Below are 22,695 nucleotides of genomic sequence, written 5' to 3'. Positions count from 1 at the left end.
TAGATTTGCTTCCTACGGATCAAATTTCGAGACGTAGAAGAGCGGCTTTGAAAATGGAAGAAGTTGCAAGACTTCGTTTCCCGTACGTTCAAATTAATTACAATGTCAGGCGATCGAATTAGAAATCTTGCCACTCTGTTCATTATCTCCGTAAATTGAAAAACAAGAGAAGATCGAGCGTCGCGCTTTTTAAAGAAATCCCTCGAAGAATTTGCGCTTACTCGCGTCATTTTCCTCCGATAGATAAACTTGCCGAAGTAAATAATTTGTTTCTTCGAGAAGTTCAATGCTATGATATCCAGATAATGAAATTGAGAAACTTAGAAAAGCTGGGACTGATCGGTTCGCCTTCTCTCGCAAGTTCAATTAATAAACTTTGTTAATTTAACTCGATGTGTCGATTTTTCTGAAAAAAAAAAGAAAGAAAGAACGAAAGACAGTATCCATCTTGGGAAGTTCGCAGCGAGTCCTAATTCGACGGCCAGCGTCTGACTGTAGGTCGATAATTGAGGCTGATAAACGAAAGTTGGAAGAAGAATAACCGTTAAACGAGAAAATTGAATCCTTCTCGCGGTGAATGTGCTTTCGCGACAAGCTTTTCCACGTGAATCGATATGAAGCTGAGTTTCCACGGCCTCCGTATTCAACCGCGGCCAACCCCCGCGTTTATTCCGCTATTTTTCATACTTTAGAGGCTTAATCCGTGGAATTTATGGGTTCCACGCTCGCCGCGCGGCTTCTCGGCGTCCTTTTTTTCATCCTATTCCTTTTCTTAATGTCACTCATACCCGTCGTTCCCAAGTTTATAATTCTCGAACACGTGTTCAGAGATGTTTCTTACGACGATCTACGACGTTGCTACGAGGATACAGAATCTCTCTGTTCGTCGATCGATGAGATTTTCAAATGAGACGGTACAAATGAGATTTTCAGGAAGAACCAACAGCTATTCGATAGCTTACGCGAAAATTATTTACTCGATTTGTATTGTACAGGTTGCTGCGAAACAACGATCGGATATTTCAAGTTGAACGAGGAGGAACATAGTTGATGGAACATCGGCTTTCTTCGGTTACGCTTTAGGGACACTTTAACGAAGGAGGGCAACGTACTTTTTCGTAGCTTTCTAGCGTGTGAAAGGAAATTTGAATAAGTCATTTTCCAAATGGTATACGTACGCAATTACGTTCAACTTGTAGAGAGAAATTTTCGCATCTTTATACGAACAAGTACGTGATCCGGTTACGTTTCAAATTGTGCTACGTTTTATGTTTCGAGGAGGAAGAGAATCAAATTTCTTCTTCACAGACAAGTCTAATAATAACATTCTATCGAGTAGAGAAGCAAGCGTTTGCGTACATTTGCACAAAAGAGACAGGTTAAAGCGAGAAAATTAAACGGATAGTCTTCTTCGGTGACGGTTTAAAATAAAATTCGATTAACTTTCAATTAGACAGTAAGCTAACTTTTTGCACGTCGCGCGCACCAATATAGCGAAACGGATTGAAAAATTCAGCAGAAAGTTTCAACCGGCGAGCGAATGAGTTGATGAAGGAAAATTGAAGTGGATAAATTTAATCTTCTTCTCGAATTAAATAAACGCCACCGTAGAAAAGCGTGTTTGCCAACGAATTATATAGACAGTTTCGATGATTAGACTGAAATTCGAGAAATGCTTAGAAATTAGAAACGACAGAGAAGAAGAGAATTATATGAAATGAACATTTGCTGGTAATTGTTGAGCGTTTGAAATTTCGAAATACTCGTTAACGTTGAAACAATTACAAAACGGGACCACGAATATCTTTTTGGAAACGCGATACATCGGAAACTTGTAATTTAATACGAAATATTCCCGATTTACCATGTAAATTGCGATATTTGGTTTACGTAACTGTTTAGTTTCACAATTTCAAAGTATCCATAAAAGTAAGTTCGAACGAAACTTTTCATTCTCGTTCGAAAAATGCGAAACTCTGAGTACAAGTAAAATTCTAACTCTAACAGGTCGATACAAAAATTCGAACGATACAACGTTTCAAAAAGATCTTAAGCGCTTTGCAACGCGTGATATTAGAAACAAGAGGCCTGCATACGTTCCAATCGAAAATCCTTTACCGAATTTCGAAAATTACCGCTGAAAAAGAGAGAGAAATGAAAGAGAAAAAAATGTTGCGACGAAACGTTCGTTCTATTTTCAATTTGATAACTCATCGATTTTTATCTTCGCGTTATCTTCCAATGGTCCATGATGGATGACGAAACGTGTCCGGTGGTTACGACCGAGAAAATTAACAAGAAATCAACCGTCCGAAACGAGAAGGATAATACCGATCCGACCTGACTGCTCGCTTTTTCATTTCGAATTATCGCGCTACGAGTTTTTGAAAAATTAGCTCGGACCTTTTCTCCCGTTCTCGTTTGGGATTAACGTTCGACTTTCGTTTTTTCCTGCGCGCGAGATAAAAAGAATTGGGTGGGAGGGGACGATAAATGGCGCAAAATTCGGGGGACACCTGGTCGGTTTCGTTCACCGTTTCCTCGTTACCATCTCTGACAGACTTCGAACGAAGATACTTAACGCTGACAGGCGACGTTCGTCGAAAATAGAAATTACGGACAACTCAGGATATTACGCGGAATGATGGGTGTGGAAATATTTTTTAAATATTCCATCGCGATATCGCGAGCTTGAAAGTGTTTTGGATAAAAATGTAGTAATCGTATCGTACGAATAATGTTTCGACTATCCTCGATATGAGCGTGAGTATATAACGTTGAAGTGGTCACCACTTCTAAGAAAACTCTACATCTGGTCTTTTTAGTTTTCCCAAGCACCGAAGCCATCGACAGCGTGTAGACGAAAGACTGCGACGAAGACAGACCATAAACAATAGACAGGCGACGTTGGCTTCGGGTTTTTCAGTTATTGGGTAACACAGCTAGCGTGCGGATCTGGACCAGCTGAAATTGTATCCTTACTTGTAATTACACTTCTATTTAAATATATTTTCTGCCTTACAATTTATCCACGAGTTTCTCTGTTTACACATCGAATAACCTCAACATATAATTTTTGAATTTTTCAAGCATGCGATTCACAAAAAGCGCTTTATACAGAAAGATATACAATCGAATTACAAAATGATGGGGATGTTGGTAAAAAACTAATTATTTCTATGACTCGTTTAATTTATTTACCGCAATTTATTGTATCTTTCGTACACTAAAAAGCGATTCATCGCTATTATTCTAACTGTGTGTTTAATTCGTTTATATAGAAAATGTAATATATCGTTTTAAAAAGCGAGCCACGCGAATTATGAAAAAGATATTTCATCTTTCACGTTTCCACGGTCTGCTTGGTTTTAATAAACAGCACTTTATGGCCAACTAGTTAAAAAGTTTGGAATTTTTTCTGCATATTAATCGAAGATTAATACCTACGGCTCAAAGCAAAAGTTACAATCGTAATGTAATTGCTTCCTACAGAAAGGGGCTACGTACTAGTGAAAATATTTCCTTGCGAAGGAATCTTCCTTTTTAATCAACCGATATGACAAAGGATACGAAATCACGTAAATTCTACAAGTATATTCAATGTAATTTTTATTAGGATTTTTATTAGGAATAACTCGAAATTACTATGAACAATCCAACACGAGGAAATATCGATTCTCTTCCGCTCGAATTGTTCGATGGTATGCAATATCTTCATTATTGCGCGTTAACGCCAGCTGCATATGGAGATACATATTATATGATATTGCAATTAAATTTAATGGCTACTTAAGTGCTTCGATTTATTATCTCGCACGTTCTTTAAAAAGAAGCGCGAATTAACATCGAAACGTTACATTCGTTATTTAAATATCAAACCTACGTAATTTAACTTTGACACGTACAGGTTTATAATACATTGCAAAACAGATGAATTCAGATTGATGCGATTAATTACGAACAATTGTTTATCGTAAATATACGGTGTCTTTCGTTTCCTGTAACATATTTAATTGCCCGATTATATTTTTCACGTGTTTCCGTATACAGGGTGATTGGTAACTGCTGGTACAAGCGGAAAGGGGGTGATTCTACGCGAAAAAAGAAGTCGCAAATATGGAATAAAAATTTAAAAATTTAAAAATTTTAAAAATTAAAAAAATAACGTCAATCGAGACAACGATCTACAGTGAGATCCGTTATAACGAGACGCGATAAAGTGCACGCGTACCGAGCGAAAATTCAAAGTCGATTTTCTCGAAAACAAAGCCTCGAACGAAACATTTTTATTCTATATTTTCGACTTTTTTTTCGCGTAGAATCATCCCCTTTCCGCTTGTACCGCCAGTTACCAACCACCCTGTATATATTTTTCTTCGTGATTACTTTATTCTTTACTTTATTCTTCCACATCCATAATTATCATTAGTTCTACCGTGGAATTTTGTAATTCTTCAAGCATTGCTTTCACAGTTTCGTTGAAGCAAAACAAATTATACGACGTTCGTCAGTTAAATATTTAAGGAAACGAAAATTTATGGACGAAAGGCGAGAGGAATTGTTTCTATTCCTCAGGAACACCTTGACGATCTATTCGTCTCTGACAATCAATTTAACGCGTCGTCCACCACAATGGTAATCGATGAACCAGCTTTTAATAAACTTTTTTACACTGACTAGAATGACGTAAACTTCACTGACTTCCAAGTTTTCAACGATGTGAATTATATCAGCGGTTTCTAACCTGTGGCTCGCAAACTCCCGGCGAACCATAAGTGCACACACACGCAGGAATGAAAAATATTTGCTACGAGTATTTATTTACTTATTTTGCAAGAAGTCTCTCCTCTTCAAACCTGAACATACCTTAGTTACTTTCAAACGTAAATATTTGCCACACAAGAGATTTAAATTTCGTGGTATGTGCGGGGGGTCCGCGACAAGAAAAGATCATTCGAAGAGGGTCGGTTGCAAAAGAATGTTAAAAAACCATTGTCACAGACAACTCTGTCAAGAAAACTACGCAAATATAATACACTGGAAAAACCAAATGTTACGATGTACGGTATATTTCGATGTATCTCGGTGCCCAAGACGAAACGTATAAAATTGGGGTAGCAGCAGAGGCGACGAAAAATTTAAATTGACCTTTACGCGAACCAAGTTCATTATCGTGCCACTGTTTGATCGTTGAAACTATGATACGGCTGGTACTCGCGTATTCCGATCGACGAATTAAACGTCCCCGGGCACTCTTCGACACGATATCGGTTCACGATATAGCTGAAAGTTTCAGGAGAGGGGAAAACACAGGGTGCGATCGCGCGGATAATCTGGAAAACGAGAGACGACGATGACGATGGTTGGCAGTGGGACCGCGTTATCGTAATCGCGATTACCGGCGGCGCGCGGCCAGTCGATATTTTACTGGCGATTTGGCGATCGGCCGATTCCATGCGGCTGATTCGCTAATTACGACATGCCGGTGATATCGCGCGGAACGAGAAATTTACCGGGCTCGCGCTTTAAGAGTTTTACGGGAAAGAGAGACGCGCGAGCAATAGCGAGAAACAGAGTCGTAATGGAACCGGCTGGCTGGCCGATGGCCAGGCTGCCAGTTGATATCGAAACAACCAGCATCGCCGTACCCGGAGACACTGACTGGGAATTCATCGACATCCACGACCGGATATTACGCTAAATTAGGATCGGAGGATGCTACCTGCGCCAAATAGAAATTCCGCCGAGCTTTAGGTTACGAGTCCACTAAACTTTCCCAGATTTTTCCAGGTAGATTATTCGCGTTTGCGTTCTCTCTTGCCCTTTGCGCGCCATCGGTTCTCGTTTACCACGAATTTACGATAACGCGAGTGGTTGTTTTCCATTCGATCGAGGGAAATTTAATTGGGAGAATTTTTTGACTCGATTCGCGTTAGCGGGTGTATTGAATTAAAACGTTAGGTTGCTGCACGTGAAAAGTCCGACTAAACGTAGGTTGAATATTCATGAAGCGTCCGAGTATATGTTTAAGCTCTAAATGAGATATTCATAGGAGAAATATCCCGGTGATTTTTTCACCGTCTGCGGCAGACATTATACGCTACGTATTCTCTTTGAAGGGTATTGTGTAGAGTTGCGAGCAAGTGGATGAAAAATCGTATAGCGTGCAAGTTGCTGTCATAAACAGACAGATTAGAAGAATCATTATGCGAAGCGCTTCTACGATCGCCTTATTTCTTAGATTCCTTTCTAATCGTCTGCCACGTATTTGCATAGGTACTCGCATCGTTCTTTTAATAAGAAAATAATCGGATGATAACGAGATAATAAAGAAAAAAGAAGAAATGCTTTCGAAGAAGTCATTCTATTAAAGAAAAAAAAAAAGCATAGATTTCGTCCTAGCAAGGATACATTTTAATTTTAAAATTGATCGCTCAATGACTTCGACAAAAGGTAAAAAGAGAAGAAATTTGGGACACGCGTATAAAATTGAAACCAGCGGCCGAAACGATGGAAATAGCATTTTATCAGTCGTCAAAAGGGGTTAAGTATCAATTTATTCGTGGATATCTAAGCTCGCGGGTGATCGAAACGATCAGTTCTGTAAATACAGCTTACGCGGAAATTACGCTGTGTAACAGAGCCTCTTATAGCGGTAACGGGAGAAGCATTTCGACGTCGAAAGAAGTAAATACCCAGCGGTGATCCTCGAGGGGAACCTCGCGAGGGGATATAATTCAGAAATCCGGCGAAATAAACGTGGCACGAGGATGCCGTTGAGAAAGAAGCTCTCTTCCTACGGTTACTGCGAAAAAGGAGGAAAGCTGAAAACACGCTTTATCCGCACGCTGAGCACGCGGAAATCCTTAACACTCGTAAAACAATAATCGACGGCTCAACGTGGCTTCGATTCTGATCTCCCCTAAGTACCTCGAGAATGAATTCCTTGCGTCGTTAGTTGGCTGGCGAAAGATCAGCCGCGATCGCTTCTGGATTGATTAAAACTATCGAGACGATCGCGTTGCATATAATATTAAATTATTGTACAGAAGATATTTTATATATTTTCGCTATACATATATCAAGTTGTAACTAAAATTCGTCCTGTTTTTATACGTATCTCGATATGCACCTTAATTACGTAGTATTTATTATTTAATTAGGTAGTATTTTTATTGTATATTATATATTTGATCGATTACATGGTAATGGAGGATATTAGATGCACTTACTTGATATCCACAGTGGCTCGCGAAAGTGAATGGCCGAAACGATGTACGTTAAAGTAATTTGCTTACACGAGCAGATGTCAATAGGAAGATGGAAGTCTTAAGATCATGTCAGTAAAATTTGAAAAGGATTCAACAACGTAGGTAGGAGTTATGACGCATTTATTAGAAACACGCGTTGTAAGTGACTCACAAAAGTATTTGAACGCTACATATATGCAGTTGTTGTGCACTTACTTCCGTTCACAATTCCGGCAATCTCGTTTTATGTAATCGGAATATTCGCAATGTATATGTAATCGAAATATTATTTCTCTTTCACACTTTTTTGTTTCAGTCTTCTTGGCATTCATTTTAAATACTATTGTGCACACTTTCACTTAGTAGCTTAGCTCTTTAAGTAGGTTTTTGTTCGCAGATCTAGATTAAGTTAATTTTGAGGCTCATTGTTGGACAGCGAGGGACAACGAGCGACTCATCCTTTGTTTCAAGTCGGCTTTAAACGTTAGCCTTAAACCTTAATCTCAAGCCTTACTTTTGCGCCTTCGTCTTAAACTTTAGTTTTAGTATAACCGTGGAAACCGATATACTCGATTGATATCCCATTTAGCCACAGAAGTGACCTCCTGGTGATCCTTTTGCTCTTTTCGTTGGACGTAGTTCGTCTGCTTCGTTTATCGATAGATCTCGTTACTTAATTAATTTCAGTTAATCGATTCGAGAACATAAAGATGAAGATAGAAAAGATTAAAAAATTCGCACTTTCACGCTTCGGATAACGTGAAATTACATTTTTATTTGAAACTAATTAAACGAATCGTTTAACTATTATTGTACAATAAATTATTATTTTCATAGCGCGTAACGCTTTCTGAAATAGCTACGTATAACCATAGAAGCATAACATTCTATAATTCCTTGCGCTTATACAATATTCTACTCTATATTTCATTCATAATTTCGTACAAGATATTTGCTTTAATTGAAAACAGTACCATCGTGAATCGATAACGTCGCGTGTGACACGAAAATGGTAAAGTAGTCAGGTGATTGTCAAAACGTAGCCCACGAAAAAGCATTAATAATGTCACGCCTATCCTCGTCTGCGATGTTATTATTAACATTCGCTAAAATTGCCTGCTTTAAGATAACCTATTCTACCGAAGGATCATGAAAAATGATTATTCGTTTCATAATACACAGCGACAATGGAAAATTACTTATCTTCCCTGCTATTATTATCATTGCGTTATTCGCTTGACACACTTGTTACTCGGCAGAATATTCGTGGCTAATGGAATTAAAATGAAAAAACAGCGAGCTCAAAAGAAAAAATAGACTTAACGGAATTCTCTAATTATCCGTAACCTTTTTCGACTGTCATTACATAATGTAAAAGTACTCTAACGAACGCGGGCCACTGAAACGTGGAAATAAACTCATTAGCATGTGGAGTCGGTCTGATTTTATAAATTAATTTTTAGCCGTACGCGTGGAATATTCGAGTTATATAATAACGAAAGTGGCATAACAGAGCCTGTGCAACGAAAACAAAGTAGAGAATGTCGGCAACGTGCAAAATATTTACGGTAAAAACTTTGTTATCCGAACTTTCGTTAGAACGTTATTCTACTAAAAAATTGTATTACACCGCATCTTTGTCAGACAGTCTACGCTAATTTTGTTCGTAGTTAATTAAAACGTAAGATGGTGGATGCAAATGCTGCACCAGAGACTTTCTAGTTTCGCCTCTACCTCAGTATATATTTTTGTAACGTAGTTTTCGATCGCTAAATCAACTTCAAAACAAAAAGAAGGAAAATATAAAAACCGTGAAGCTTAAAAATATTTCCGCGACAAGATTGGGGTCTAGGGAAATCTCAAACGTTACGAGCACTTTCGTAATTTCGCTATAAAACATCGGTAGATTAGATACAGCCTTGTAATTACAAGCTACAAGCGAAGATTAGAATTTTTCATTCAGATAGCACAGAATCTCGTTAAAATATCAATATACGTACATCTTTCTATCTCTCTGTAACAATTCAGTGATATTTCTGTTCTATTCGCTAGAAAGGTTTTCATGAAAAATAAGCGTCAAACGTATTCCGAAACAATTCTCTAACCAAAATGTTACAACTAATATCTCCGTACATTTACGCGAAATTCATATTTTTACGAATGTAACAAGAAGAAATGAAATTTGGATAGAAAATTATCTTACTATATGTAAAAAAGTGTCTTTCTTTTACAGACCCGTCTTTTACAACGACGCATCTTTATACAAACGTGAAACCTAATCCGTCCAACGTTGTGATCTTCATTTTGATAGACCAAGATGAATCATACGTAATTCGATAAAACAATATAAAACGGAAAATGTTGTGCAACCATTATTTCCTCATAAAACGAAAGAAACTTCTCAGACGACCTAATACACACGCTCTATGCATTCTCGCACCTTTTAAATTCCCCTTAAATGCGTAAGAATCTACAGTCTAATCTTCGCGAAAACCAATATAACGATAGAAAAAAAAGAAGAACGATAGAAAAACCTCGTGGCTATTCGACGAGTAACATCGATCAAGCCATATTGGTACGCTAACGCTAAGAGCTAGAACCGTAGAGTGTAATTGTTAAAGGTTGGGGAACGCTGGCGTAACGGGAAACTAGACAACAATAACCGTATCAGTGACATGGAGCAAAACGCGGCGGGGAAGGCAAATTACAGGAAACATTTGAGCCGCATAAAGTAATGGAATGCATAGCGACATCCGTGATCAAAAAGACGGGAGGGTAAACGGGCGCACGGTCGAGCAGAGCGAAACACAAAGTGAGCCATGCATACTGTATCCGTCCATTTCATTTGAAACCCAATTTCGTGCCAGCCAACCCGGCTCTCCCTACGAGAGAGATCATCCTCCCTCTGGCGTTCACCCTTGCCACGAGGCTATTGTAGAGAGCGAACGGGCCGCAAGCATTCTACGCATCTCGATCCTCAATTCTAATTACAGCCCCGTTAATTAGCCGCGGACCGACCCTTACGTTCATTACGATCCGAGCTCCCGTCTTGCTCCGCGGGATTTTGTTCTTGCTCCGATGTTCCGTAATGCGGCGTATCGTCCTGTTGCAGGGCGGCGGGGTACAGAGGGCGAAGAAAGGGATTCATCGTGAAACTTGAGCGTCGGTGAACCTCGTTCCATGGCTTACCGGAACGATTTGATCGCGAACGATCGCGCACGAGGCTGGCTCGTTACGTTTGCGTGGAGGGAAACAGTGCATTTTGAAGCGGTGCATCGGTGGATTGGAGGTTGCAGGGATGCTAGTTCCTCGTCGCGGTCTAGGAACAGACTGCGGGTAGTTTATGATAATTTCTGTTTTTAGGAGCATGATTTGAAAAATCGGATCTGGCTGGAAAATTCTGTCGGATAGCGTGTAACGGTTACTACGTTTTGCATACTTCATGCGTTTCTAGGTATTACGGGTATTTTTACATCTTTAATTTTCTCATATGCGCGCGGGAATCCAGTGGTGAACACTGGAGATTGTGGCCAGTTTGTTTTACTACCGATCTCTTTTCTTCCGGATTTTTCTGTAGTTCGATTTACGATTTCCTACGATTGAAATAATGTCGTTAAGTAGGTTTTACGAGTGCTGGGTTACAGGTTGCACGGTGCGAATGTATCTGTTGAGAATTTTGGATCTTAATAGCCGAAATAACGGTATAGGAACGCTAAATTTACACTTAGAATTTATATTAGACTAGTTATATATTTATTTGATAATCGATTTCAAAGATATTCATCGATACACACTTGCACGCGTCTCGGCACTTCCTTCCATACCAGACTGTTAACCGACTGAACATTTTACATTCCTTTGTTTTTGAGACGCCGTGCACACACATACTTCCACACACTGATATTCACATACAAATATTACTACTACGCAGCTAACCTAGTCTAGCACATAAAATTATACATATCTCAATAGTATCGTCTTGTAAGAGGATCTTTGTAGCAATTTTTAGTTGTATTTTACTTCTGTTTTACTCTCAACTGATATTATCGAACCTTTAGAGGATCGTCAAAATTTATTTGTTTATTTTCAGTTTTAATCTATATTTTGCATTTTGCACGATAGAAAGAATTCACTTTAGAAAAAAGGACGTTTCTGCTTTAACCCGAAGAAAATAATTTTCGTTAACATAAATTCCGAACAATATCGTTTGATCTTTAAAAATGACTAGACATATTTCTATTGGAATGTTTGTATTACATTTCGTCATAAAGTATTGCAGCGTTATACTCGACGATTAATATCCTCCTTGTAAGTTCCCTTCTCTAAAGTTACTCGTAGTAGGTAAATAGGCAACGTTCATTTAACGTAATAAATGGCTAGATTAAAATTGGCGCATCTTTCTTCTCCTTCAACATCGAAATAATCTCTTTTAAGTGGTTTACTTCTTTCTACGCATCGACTAACGATTAATATACAACGATACGAGCCATGTTTCGCAAAACAGGTTAATGGCAATCTCCGTGCAACGTGAATACTAAATACTTCACTTTATACTTCGCAGATCTAATTACCCGTTATTTTAACAAATGACCGAACGTTCCTCTAAGACCGTACTCGAGTAACGAAATAAGAAGACGCGAGGTATAAAAGCAGAAAGATGAATATTACAGAAATAGCACATATATAAAACGCGTTAAATTAGCTTGTAAATTAAGATTGTTGCTATACTTTCGATATTTTCCACGTTATATTATCTTTCCAGTTAAGATTGAAACGCGGTTTGTGTCTTGCAAACATACATTTACATATCCATCTAACGATACATTTAATCGTCGATAATTATGAAAATACTGCCATAATGGCGTAATAATGCTAGAACAAAATAAATTAATTACGCGCCCCTCGTTCCCCGTAATCACCAAGTTAGATATCGTATAGTACGATCGTATATGACGTAAATACGATATTAATTAAACATATACAATTATTTTAAAGAGAACGAGTTAACGTTGCAATGCAAATAAAACTTCTGTATATCGATATAGAGAACGGAATAATATAATTCAGGATTATTATTTCGAAATCGATATGCACGGATGTGTTAATCGTGCGAGTGTAAGTTGATCTGACGATGAAATTGCTACGTTGCGATGATCCAAAGCGATGTAATTTCTTGCTATATTGAAACTCATTGTGTACAATAATTTATAATATTCTAGTTTTATCCAATTTTAAGTTAAGACGCTTTCTTATCCTTAGGCAAAAATTCCTATAAATTCCTCTACGTTATATTCAAAATATTGACAATATTATGCAATAGAGAATCTATATGGAGCTATTCTTGTGCTTGTAACTTTTCCTCGGTTTCACACGTTGAACCCAGCTGTTCAAATTCTTGCCAAATATTAAGAAAAACCTTGCACCGGCTATAAATTTTCTGTTTCGTTCCCTTCGACTACTTTACGATAAAGGTTCGATTCATAAAGAAGGCTTTCCCAAAAAAAAAGTCCCAGTTGCGCTTAAATCAGCCACGCGCTTCCAACATCTACATCCGAAAAATTCCTGGAAAAATGGGATTGGTAGTTCGTTTACCCCGCGTACGCGCGTGGTTATTCATGGGACTTTGGGAAGAAGAGAGGATTCGAGTCTCATAAATACGTCATACCGGCTTCGGATCCAAGCTTTTTAGTCTCGGCACCATCGTCGAAACCCTTTCCCCGCTATTTCCGGTCGGCCAAGTTCCGGAATTATCGGCAGAACTTTTATGCCCGAGATGAAGAAGCCGATCGCTCTGGGGAAATCTCCTCGGAGCTTCCGACAGGGGAGAACAATTAGACCGTTCTGTGTTCCATGCCACGGCCAGTTAATCGTCTATATCCATTTTTAGTACGCCAACTTATATCGAGTTTCATTACCAGTCCCTTCTCTCTTCTCCTTTTTTACCTCCCTTTCATCGTCCACTTTTTCCCTGACCTTTGGACTTTGTCGAGAGATTGGATAGAAATAACAATCAGAGGTTTCGGATCGCGTTAACGACTAAGTGACTTTGAGTCTGGTTAAAAGCAAACTCGAGTCACTCGTCGACTTACTCGTATTTTTCGAAGCGTTCGATAGGAAAAACGAAATACATACAGAGTTTGATCAAACAGAAGTGAAGTTCCCAGCGTTGATCAAATTTCAAATCTCGTCGTTTTAATTAACCGATCAGCTGTACCGAAGTATCTTGCGAATCCGCGTTATAGCTACTTTTCAAAATGCAATTCCTTCCTAAATTGCAATTCTCCTAATATCGATTCTCTTTTATCACGGAACGCTATTCAAAGATAAGCAACGCGATTGGCGAAAGAATAACCGACTCTGACTTATCGATAACGAGGATAACGCGAATTACTCGATACAAAGGACTACTTGTAAATAACATTCGACTACTAAATATAATACAAAAGTTAATACCCACCGGCAACCGAGTTATAAACATTTAACGTACGATATGAAACGTAGTGAAATAAAATTTCACAAGCACACGACTGTTCATTCTCGCCGGTGAAACGTAGCAGAGGCCGATTTAATTAAAACGAAGCCTGGTATCCGATTATCCGAACATCCTCTTATTAAATAATTCGAACAATCCACGCATTTATTAATATCGCATGATCAACAACATTTTTAATCGCGTATCCTGCTGATTAAACCGTTCATTCCGAGGCAATAAATAGCCGGTATCAAGCGTGACGAGTAAATTGAAGACCGTCACAGATAACGTAACTTATCCCCGCGTATATCGTATTCATGCGCCGTGATTCGCTATCGAAAGCGGGCTCGCGATACGGAATCCCGGCCGCGTACAAATAATTTACAGATAATTTTCGTGATTTTAATTCGATCAGAACGACTGCTATTAGTAATACAAATAATTTCATAGGACAGGCATAATGACGGGCCGTTCGGCCGGCTGCGACTCGCCTACTATTCGCGGGATAACGTTGCCAGCACGTATTTTAACTTTGCGTAGGCACGCATGCTGCGCGTAACGATCATACCGGAAATGGATGAGCCGCACGGAATAATTTTCCGAATGACGTTTAACAAAATATCGCCAGAGTCGATTAATTAACTGCCGTGAAATCGATCGTCAATGAACGAGATTGGTACGCGAACGGTTTTGGTATCCAATTCGAATAAATATTATCGATTTTTTAATATTCGATGATATATTCAGGCAAGTTAAAGAGCAGGTTTGGGGTAATTGTTGCTACGATTGTTGAGATGGCTATTGTTTGGGAAATTGATGTAACGATTGGTAAATTTGTCGGCGAATAATTATTATCGGAGGATTTGCAGTAATTCGATCGCGAATGTCCGTGCAAATGAGCATTTTTACGAACGTTAAACAGAAATTTATTTCGCTTGTTAAATATTACGTCTCTGATTCACGAGTAGTTTGATAAGCTTTTCCTTTTTAATTATTTGGCAAGTATTAGCTTGTCCGAAAAGTTTCTTTCGTTTTATAAGGAAACGATAGACGCACAATGTTTTTTGTTTCATATTAGTTTATTGAATTATGCACGAATATAATAATAGAAATAGAAGGAAATGGATCATATCTAATTCGATAAAATAATATAAAACAGAAATTGTTGTTCGTCTGTTATCATCTTATCAAACGAAAGAAACTTTTCGGATAACCTAATACAATTACGTTTTGTCTGTGAACGAAGCCTCGCGAAAGCTGGTGTTCTATGAAAATTTACTTTTCAATGCTGCGGCATACATATAACAGAAAATGTAAGGATGAAATGAGAATAGTCTCTTCTAAAATTTTCTATTGTAAGCGAAACGCCGTGTGTTTAGAACATAACAACTTTCGCATAATAACTAACAGAGTACCACGTAGAAGGACGAACTAACCCAGAGAGAGAGAAGGAGAGATCGGAATAATTCCCATCACAATTAATCAACCTCCTACTCGAACAACAAACGCAACGCACTATTCCAGTCTCAACAATGACAAAACACCTTTCTCCATAATTAATTAAATTTAATTAAACACTTTACCCGACATCATACACCCCTCAGGATCCCTATATCAAACTCACCGGTACCTAACAAAATAATCTAATACGGATGTCAGGAAATATTTATTGCTTCGAATTATCCGATTAATTTTATTCCAAACAAAAAAACGTCTGGAATAAAAATTGCGGAAAAAATAAAGTTAAATATTTGATCGTTCGATGCAACTTTTCTGTAGTTCTTCTACAGCTTTTCTATACAGTTCTTCTTTCCTATAGCTTTTTGGGGCCAGAAAGTAGCTACATTTATCGAGTCTTAGGGTGTTGGTAGCGTAGATCGACTTTCTCACGACATGTTATTTAGTGCGTTACCTATACGCGATCCAATTTTTACACAGCCTAGTTTTAACGCAGATATTCATCTTCGAAGCTGTAAGTTAACGCTCAACATTTCGTGTTAACATTTAATTGAAGCACCCCGTATAGCGAGCTGCTGCCAAAGGACTTTTTGATTAGCCATAGAAAAATCGTTTCCACGTTACGTAAAACGCTTAGAAGTATCTTTTTTTACAGACAAATTTAGCCCTAGCCTCGCCGCTCTCCGATACAAGTAACGTGAAACACGTAATTTCGGCGTGCAAACTGCAGTATATTATAACGCGATGTTATATCCATAACTGAATCGTTTGTTAACACGCGCTCATAGAAAGTACAGGCAGTCGAGAAATTTGTTCCTAGAGGGAGAATCTGAGACGTGCGCGAAGAAGATGATTCACGAGTGACAGCGTGTTTTGCTGATATTGCTTGATTTCGCAATAGGGATATTGTCGCTCTACAGATTTCTCCTGTGACGCCGGCCACGGTGGTCGTCGGTGACCGGAGCGCTTCAATTTCTTACAATTGTAAAAATTAAATGAAAATTGACAGTTATGGCATTTCGAATATAACCGATAAATAGAAGATACTTTGAAACAAAAAGTGCCCATTGAACGATTAAACGTTTTTATTAGAACATCAATAAAAAAAAAAATGAGAAGAGATCTTGCGTCTAACGGTGTACTGTGTTTGCATCCATAGCTTTGAAGGGTAATCTACGAATATTATTATAAACACAGCTTAGAAAATAATCGTAAATGCTGCTTTATAATCGTATAATTGAAGTTAGAAGTGTGCACATACCTTACTATTATATATAGAACGAGCAAATACCGTTTACTAATATCTTCTACACGTTTCAACGATTTATTCTGCACGTTTTGCTTACGACGAAATAACGAATGCGAATGGTTTGTTGAAATAAACGAAGCCTCGTTATAATACGTCGCTATCGACCGTTACCAAGGCGCCACGGTGGTCACCCGTGACCACCAATAAGATAAACGGTCCATTGGGGAAGAACGTTGACTCACATCGTCGATTTATTATTATTTTGCCATTATATGCTTCGAATAATAGAAAAACTCCCGTGGTGTCCTGAGCGAAACACGTGATTTTTGCGTGGCAGTCAAAGCGTCAAACGATTTTATCGCCATTCTATTCGCGGATAAAACACTTATTTACGTCATCGTGGCAGTTCTAGAATTAATTTCACTATAGATAGGAAATTCGTTCGATCGATTTAAACGCGCCTTTACGTAACTACGGACTGTACTTATTTCCATCGAACGACTATCGACCAAAGCATGGAAAACGCGATTGAAAATGCGATTGAAAATGCTTCTCTCGCCGCGAAATTTGAACTTCCGTTTCTCCCGGGCGACAGCCCTTTCACCGGCTCGATTATCGACGTTTCGCAGCGCCGCCGGAAGCGGCCGGGTCAACGGCGTCCCTCGGCCCCACCGGTGCCGCTGTCAAACAATGATATTTTACACAATGTCCCCGGTTGAGCGAATCGACCACGTTCGTGGCTCGCTCCAGCTTCGCGCGGAAACTCCACAGCGAGTCATCCGGTCCACTCCGAGCGACCTCCGGAAGTTTCATCAGTTATTAAACAATTTTGTTGTATCTAGCGATCGTAGCTTCGTATCAACAAGTTTGCAACACCTGCCTGGTGTTTTACCTGAATCGCGAAACTTCTTTTACGCGCGTTTCCTTTCATAATCTTCTTGATCAACGTTTTTTCCTTTTTTTTTTTTTTTATAGAATTTTCGTCTCATTAGGAACAATAACTTTTGTGTGATTTAATACGTTTGTCCAACGATTCATTGGTTTCGTCGTATTATTTCTCATTTAGAAGAATTATTAAGCCCTAGAATTAAAAAATTCTTTAAGTGGCGCTGTTACAATCTTTTTGGCTAAATTAATCCTTTATTCTACAGACTGTTCAATACCTTCAACGACTCGAGTATATTTTTTCGGGTTAGACTATGTACCTTGTTTCAAAGATTTGCTCAGTTGTACCGAAGTTCATTTATTTAAAATAAAAAAGACACCGAAAATTGGAGCAACTCAGATTGTAACGAAGGTTTGCCGTTTCGTAGAAAACTTCGTTACTCGTGCAAAGCATAAGCCAAGAAGAAATTTTCCTTGTTTCTGTCCTGACCAAATAAAGATACTTTCGTTCGCGTGGTTGGCCAGTGCTTCTCCATGTTAAACGCACTCATATACGATATTGTATTATTATAACGTAGAGAAGCCAAAAACAGATTCGTATGCGTAACGAACCTTCCAACGTTCATTAACTTCGTTAAAGTGGAAATATTTTTTTTTAATTACCGTTGCCGCCTCGTTAGCGAAACACGAAAATTTTTCAGCGAGTTTGATAAACTTCGAAGAAACTGCGAATTGTCGAGGTTTCGCGCGAATCACGCGAACGAAACTTCGCGGGGAAACAATAACGCGTAACGACATAGAAAACGTAACGTCCCGGGTGCCTTTTCGTTTTGTCCACTGCGAATAAAATGGCTGACGTCGAATCAATATGCATCGAGTAATCCGCGCTTCTGGAAATGCGTCGGTGAATACCGATGCAGCGAATACCGCGTGATAACGTTCGCGATGAATGACGGATCAGAGTAAGCTGCAAACAATTTTCTGAAAAAATTAACCTGCACGCGAGCGAAGAGAGTTGGCGAGTTTTGCTCCGCGCTTGATGCCTCTATTGAAACGAATTAGCAATCGGTATCAGCGCTGCGCGTTTGTCCGGATTCGTATAATAGCGTGATCAGTGTTTTCTAAGGATAGAAAGTCACGTGTGAAGCTGATTGTAATATTTAAGAACGGGAAAGCTCTTCAGAATCGTGAAATATCGTCTATTTCGATACTGAATTGAAATAATACTTCTTACTTATATTATATTAAATAATAATTATTTAGAACGATAAATGATTCCTGGAATTTTATATTTCACGTTCCACCAACTTCACATTCGCTTTTGGTTTTCCATACACACATATTTATTTATTTATTTATTTATTTTTGGATACTAAATAAATGTACGTTCGTAAAGTATAAAAGAGATGAGAGGATTAACTGTTTTTATTTCTCACCCTCTGCCTAGTTCTACGATCCATAACGATTTGAACGTCACCCTAGGTGTACATCCCTCTTCATAAATATTAGCACACATACTTAATCCACTCGAGTAGATAAGACGAATCTGTAGCGGCACATGAGTCAGAGGACAATTCAAATCATGTTGTTGTTTTACCTCGGAGTATCAAGATCTTTAGGATACACGTAATGTGATAATAAATAAACTGCGCGCAAAACAATGTCGCCGCTACGTGCAATCGTCGAACGAAGAGGAATTTGAGTTTTCCGACTCTCCCCCGATCAGTATAAATAAATGGACGCAACCGAAAGGAGTTCAGTTGTCGAACAGTTATCAACGAATTATCAGCGATCTAATTAACGAGTCATTAGCGATCTTATTTTACGACTTATACACTGTACGAGCGTCTCAGCGAATATCGTCTGTATAATAATTTATTTAATTATTTCTAAATATATTCGACGGTTTCAACAACGAGCAATCTCGTCTAATAAATCTAACGAGCAAAAATCCTCTACACAAGTCGTGCACAGATCGTTAGGAATCGCCGTAACAATCGTGTCTCGTTACAATGCCGATGAAATTTCAAAATATTTTAACACACGTAACGAAAGTTGTCCACGCGTATTTCAGGAATATTCTGCTCGACTAATCGTTAATCGTTGATTCGTTGATATTTTCGATTATTTGACGTGTTTTACACGAGACCAATAGGTGCACCAATACTTACGAACGAGAGTACATATCAATATTCAAGCCGTATCTCGGACACTCGAACGCGTAAACCAACACCTAACCAAGTTCTACTTCAAAAGCCAGCTCTCGTCATTTTAATGAAATTCGCCAACAATCCGAAACTCATAACCACTCCATATCGCCTGTTACACACACGCTCGGCCCTTCACTGGTCAGAAAGTTTCGTCGAATTTTCATTTGATTTCCTCGATCGATGTTGAAACGAGATAGACGAACCGCGTGAATGGAGAAGTCCCGAATGAACGTAGTTTGGCCAGGTAGTCGCCGCGTATTACTATGCCGGTGAACACGCCGGATGTCCGGTGTCGGTGCAGGAAAACGCGTCTCGTCGATCAGGAAAGGTAGCCAGCCAGTGCACCGTGCAGGCTTTCACGGGCACACAGGTATGTACGAACGAACAGGTATGTGGCGGGCGTAGCTGGCGAGCAACGATCGTGTCTGTTCACTTCCGCTTCGCGTTTCATTCACAACTCTTTCGCCTTCACCTACGCGCCACGCGTTTCCTTCGTTCACGGCGGATGATTCATCGAAGAAATTCTCTCGCCTCCCACGTTACTCGCCTCGATTCCCTGCTCTCTTCCTCTTTTGGTAGTTGACGTAATACGACGATATTCTGTAGTGCGTTTAATTAAATTTTAGGCTTATTACGATACTCTGATATCGTAAGTTTCGTTTTGCTTAGGATTTCACATCGTAGGATATTTATCAAAATTGGCGGCCGATTGGGAAATAAAAGCAGCGGAAAATATATTATATTTACGTACGAGCGTGCAAAATCCGCGAGTGGAAAATCTACGCGTGCAAAATTAACACGCGTGAGATCTACGCGTGTGAAGTCGGCATCGTGCAAAGTCCAACCGTGCAAAATTAACACGCGCAGAATCTACGCGTACAGAATCGGCGCGTGCAATGTCCACGCGCGTAAAAATTAACACGCGCAAAATCTACGCGTGCATAATCCAGGTGTGCGTAAATTCTACGTGCGAAGAGTCGGCTCGTGCGAAATTAACACGCGAAGGATCTACGCGCGTAGAATCGGCACGTGCAAAAATTAACACGCGCAGAATCTACGCGCACAGCATCGGCACGAGCAAAAATTAACACGCGCAGAATCTACGCGTACAGAATCGCTACGTGCAAAATTAACACGCGCAGAACCAACGTGTACAGAATTGGCGCGTGCAGAATCCACGCGTACAGGATCCGCGCATGCATGATCTACACGTTCAGAATCGGCACGTGTGCAGTTTACGCGTGCAGAATCCATTGGCACGAACTAGCGCACGCAAATAATAACAGCGATGATAAAACAGCTTATCAGAAACGAAGATACTTCCTACGTGCAAACCAACGAGGAATCGTTATGCTCTTTTTCTTTTCTTTTCTCATCCTATTAGCCTTGCCGCGAGGTAAACGCCTGTTTGGAAGTTTCGTCACCGTAAAATGGTCAGCGGATACGGTACGTTCGATGGAACACGAACGCTTAATTAAGGGTTGTCTTTGCTCGGTAGATTAATCATCTCTGTTAACGGCCTGTACTCGATGCTGTCCCGTTACCTGCTAATTTTTCCAGACTTTCGCTGTTTGCTTTTCATTATCTTTTATCGATTTGGATGGTAGAGAGATCGGCTTTTTTTCTCGTTCGGGGAGCACATTATTCGTCAAGTGCTAGGTATCTTTGGATTAATATGGAACGGTAATTTAATAGGAAATTTTTAATAAGAAATTTTATCGCGTGAGATCGAATTCGTATACAAGCTCTTTTATGAAGTTTCCAGTTACTGTTACCATATTATTATAAGTCGTATAGCCTTTATATTTTATTTCGATTCTATGCTAAAAGGTGAGCACGAGTTCCTTGGTATCGTCGATCCAAGTGATTCTTTATCGAAGCAACGCGCACTATTTCCATCGTATTATTATTTCAAAATTATAATCATCTTAAATTTCAATTATTCAAGCAACGTTCATCGACTTTCGATATGGTTCAAATAATTACGAGCGGAGTAACATAAGGCTGCCAGGAATATTATTTTCGTATCTTATTTTCAAATTACGCGCGTATTTTTTAATCAGCCTCTGCATTTCATTTTCAAGGCATCAAATTTTTGAACTCCTATAAAAGTACCACCAAACGATTCTTACGGGCAACCCCTCTACATGTATGTGATTATGCGTTATGCGTGTATCACTAAGAAGCAAAAAAAAAAAAAGAAAAGGATTGGAAAAATTAACCCGTTCCGAAAATTATATAATTCCCAATGTACCATAAATCATCGACATTGACACGAGAAAAGAAATGAAAATGGCTAGAACAAAGGGAAGATGGATTGACATTTCACCCTCTTTTATTTAACTTTCGAGCAGTGCAAGCTGAATAATTTTTCGGTGGTTCATCCACCGGTAATGATTTATCGTCGTTCATTTGGTAGTTAATGCGAAAACAATGGGCCTGAACGAACGTGGAAACAAGCTGACTGATTTCCGGGGCAAATCTGCGGATTCGGAACGGGCCAGGCCGACTAAATAGGCCACGGACGTCGATCGGCTTCCCTTCGTATCGTCGATTTCCCCTTCGACCCTCTTTCATATGTAGGCTCACGTATCGCGTTAACAAGCTGTCGTACAATGGCTATTATTGTTCGGTAGAAAAGTACGATTGTAGACCGTGCGTTTGCGTGTTCGAAACGCGTATTCCGCTGTGAGTCGTGCCTACATGGATCTACCTACGAGCTACTCCTTCGAAAGCAAAAGTAAACGTAGTAGAGATACTCGCTACGATCTTTGAATTCTTCATGGGAACGAGACCAACGGGACGACAATAGAATATCGCGTTATAGCGTCGATATCATTGCCGGCTGCTCTATATGCAAATAGCGACAGTTTCCGGCTATACGCGTCGGCGTAGGATACTTTTAAGGCTACGTGGAAATATACTTTTAGGAACATAGGAAATTATATAGAACATTTTAAAATTTCACTGGCATCGTAACGATCGTCGTTACAGTAAATGATAAAGCTTGAAACAAATCTGAGAATAAACATGGAAGTTAGTAGATATTTGTCGTCGGCATACTTCGCAGAGATCGCAGAAATATCGGAACAATCGAGTGGATCTACATGCTGATAATAAATCAAACTGTTGAATGGAACAATTGTAAATATTTGTCACGCGCTTACGATG

The 22,695-nt window shown here is 39.2% G+C and overlaps 1 protein-coding gene across 2 annotated transcripts in view; it reads right to left on the bottom strand.

Annotated features, from left to right (window-relative positions):
* The window catches only part of LOC117214655 (protein rhomboid), a 501,274-nt gene that overhangs the window by 407,287 nt on the left and 71,292 nt on the right, over positions 1-22,695 (bottom strand). The gene's annotated exons all lie outside the window — the stretch shown is intronic.

Source organism: Bombus bifarius, unplaced genomic scaffold, assembly GCF_011952205.1.
Source record: "Bombus bifarius isolate JDL3187 unplaced genomic scaffold, Bbif_JDL3187 scf7180000007970, whole genome shotgun sequence".
NCBI lineage: Eukaryota > Metazoa > Arthropoda > Insecta > Hymenoptera > Apidae > Bombus > Bombus bifarius.
This window is presented reverse-complemented; position numbering and strand designations above follow the sequence as displayed.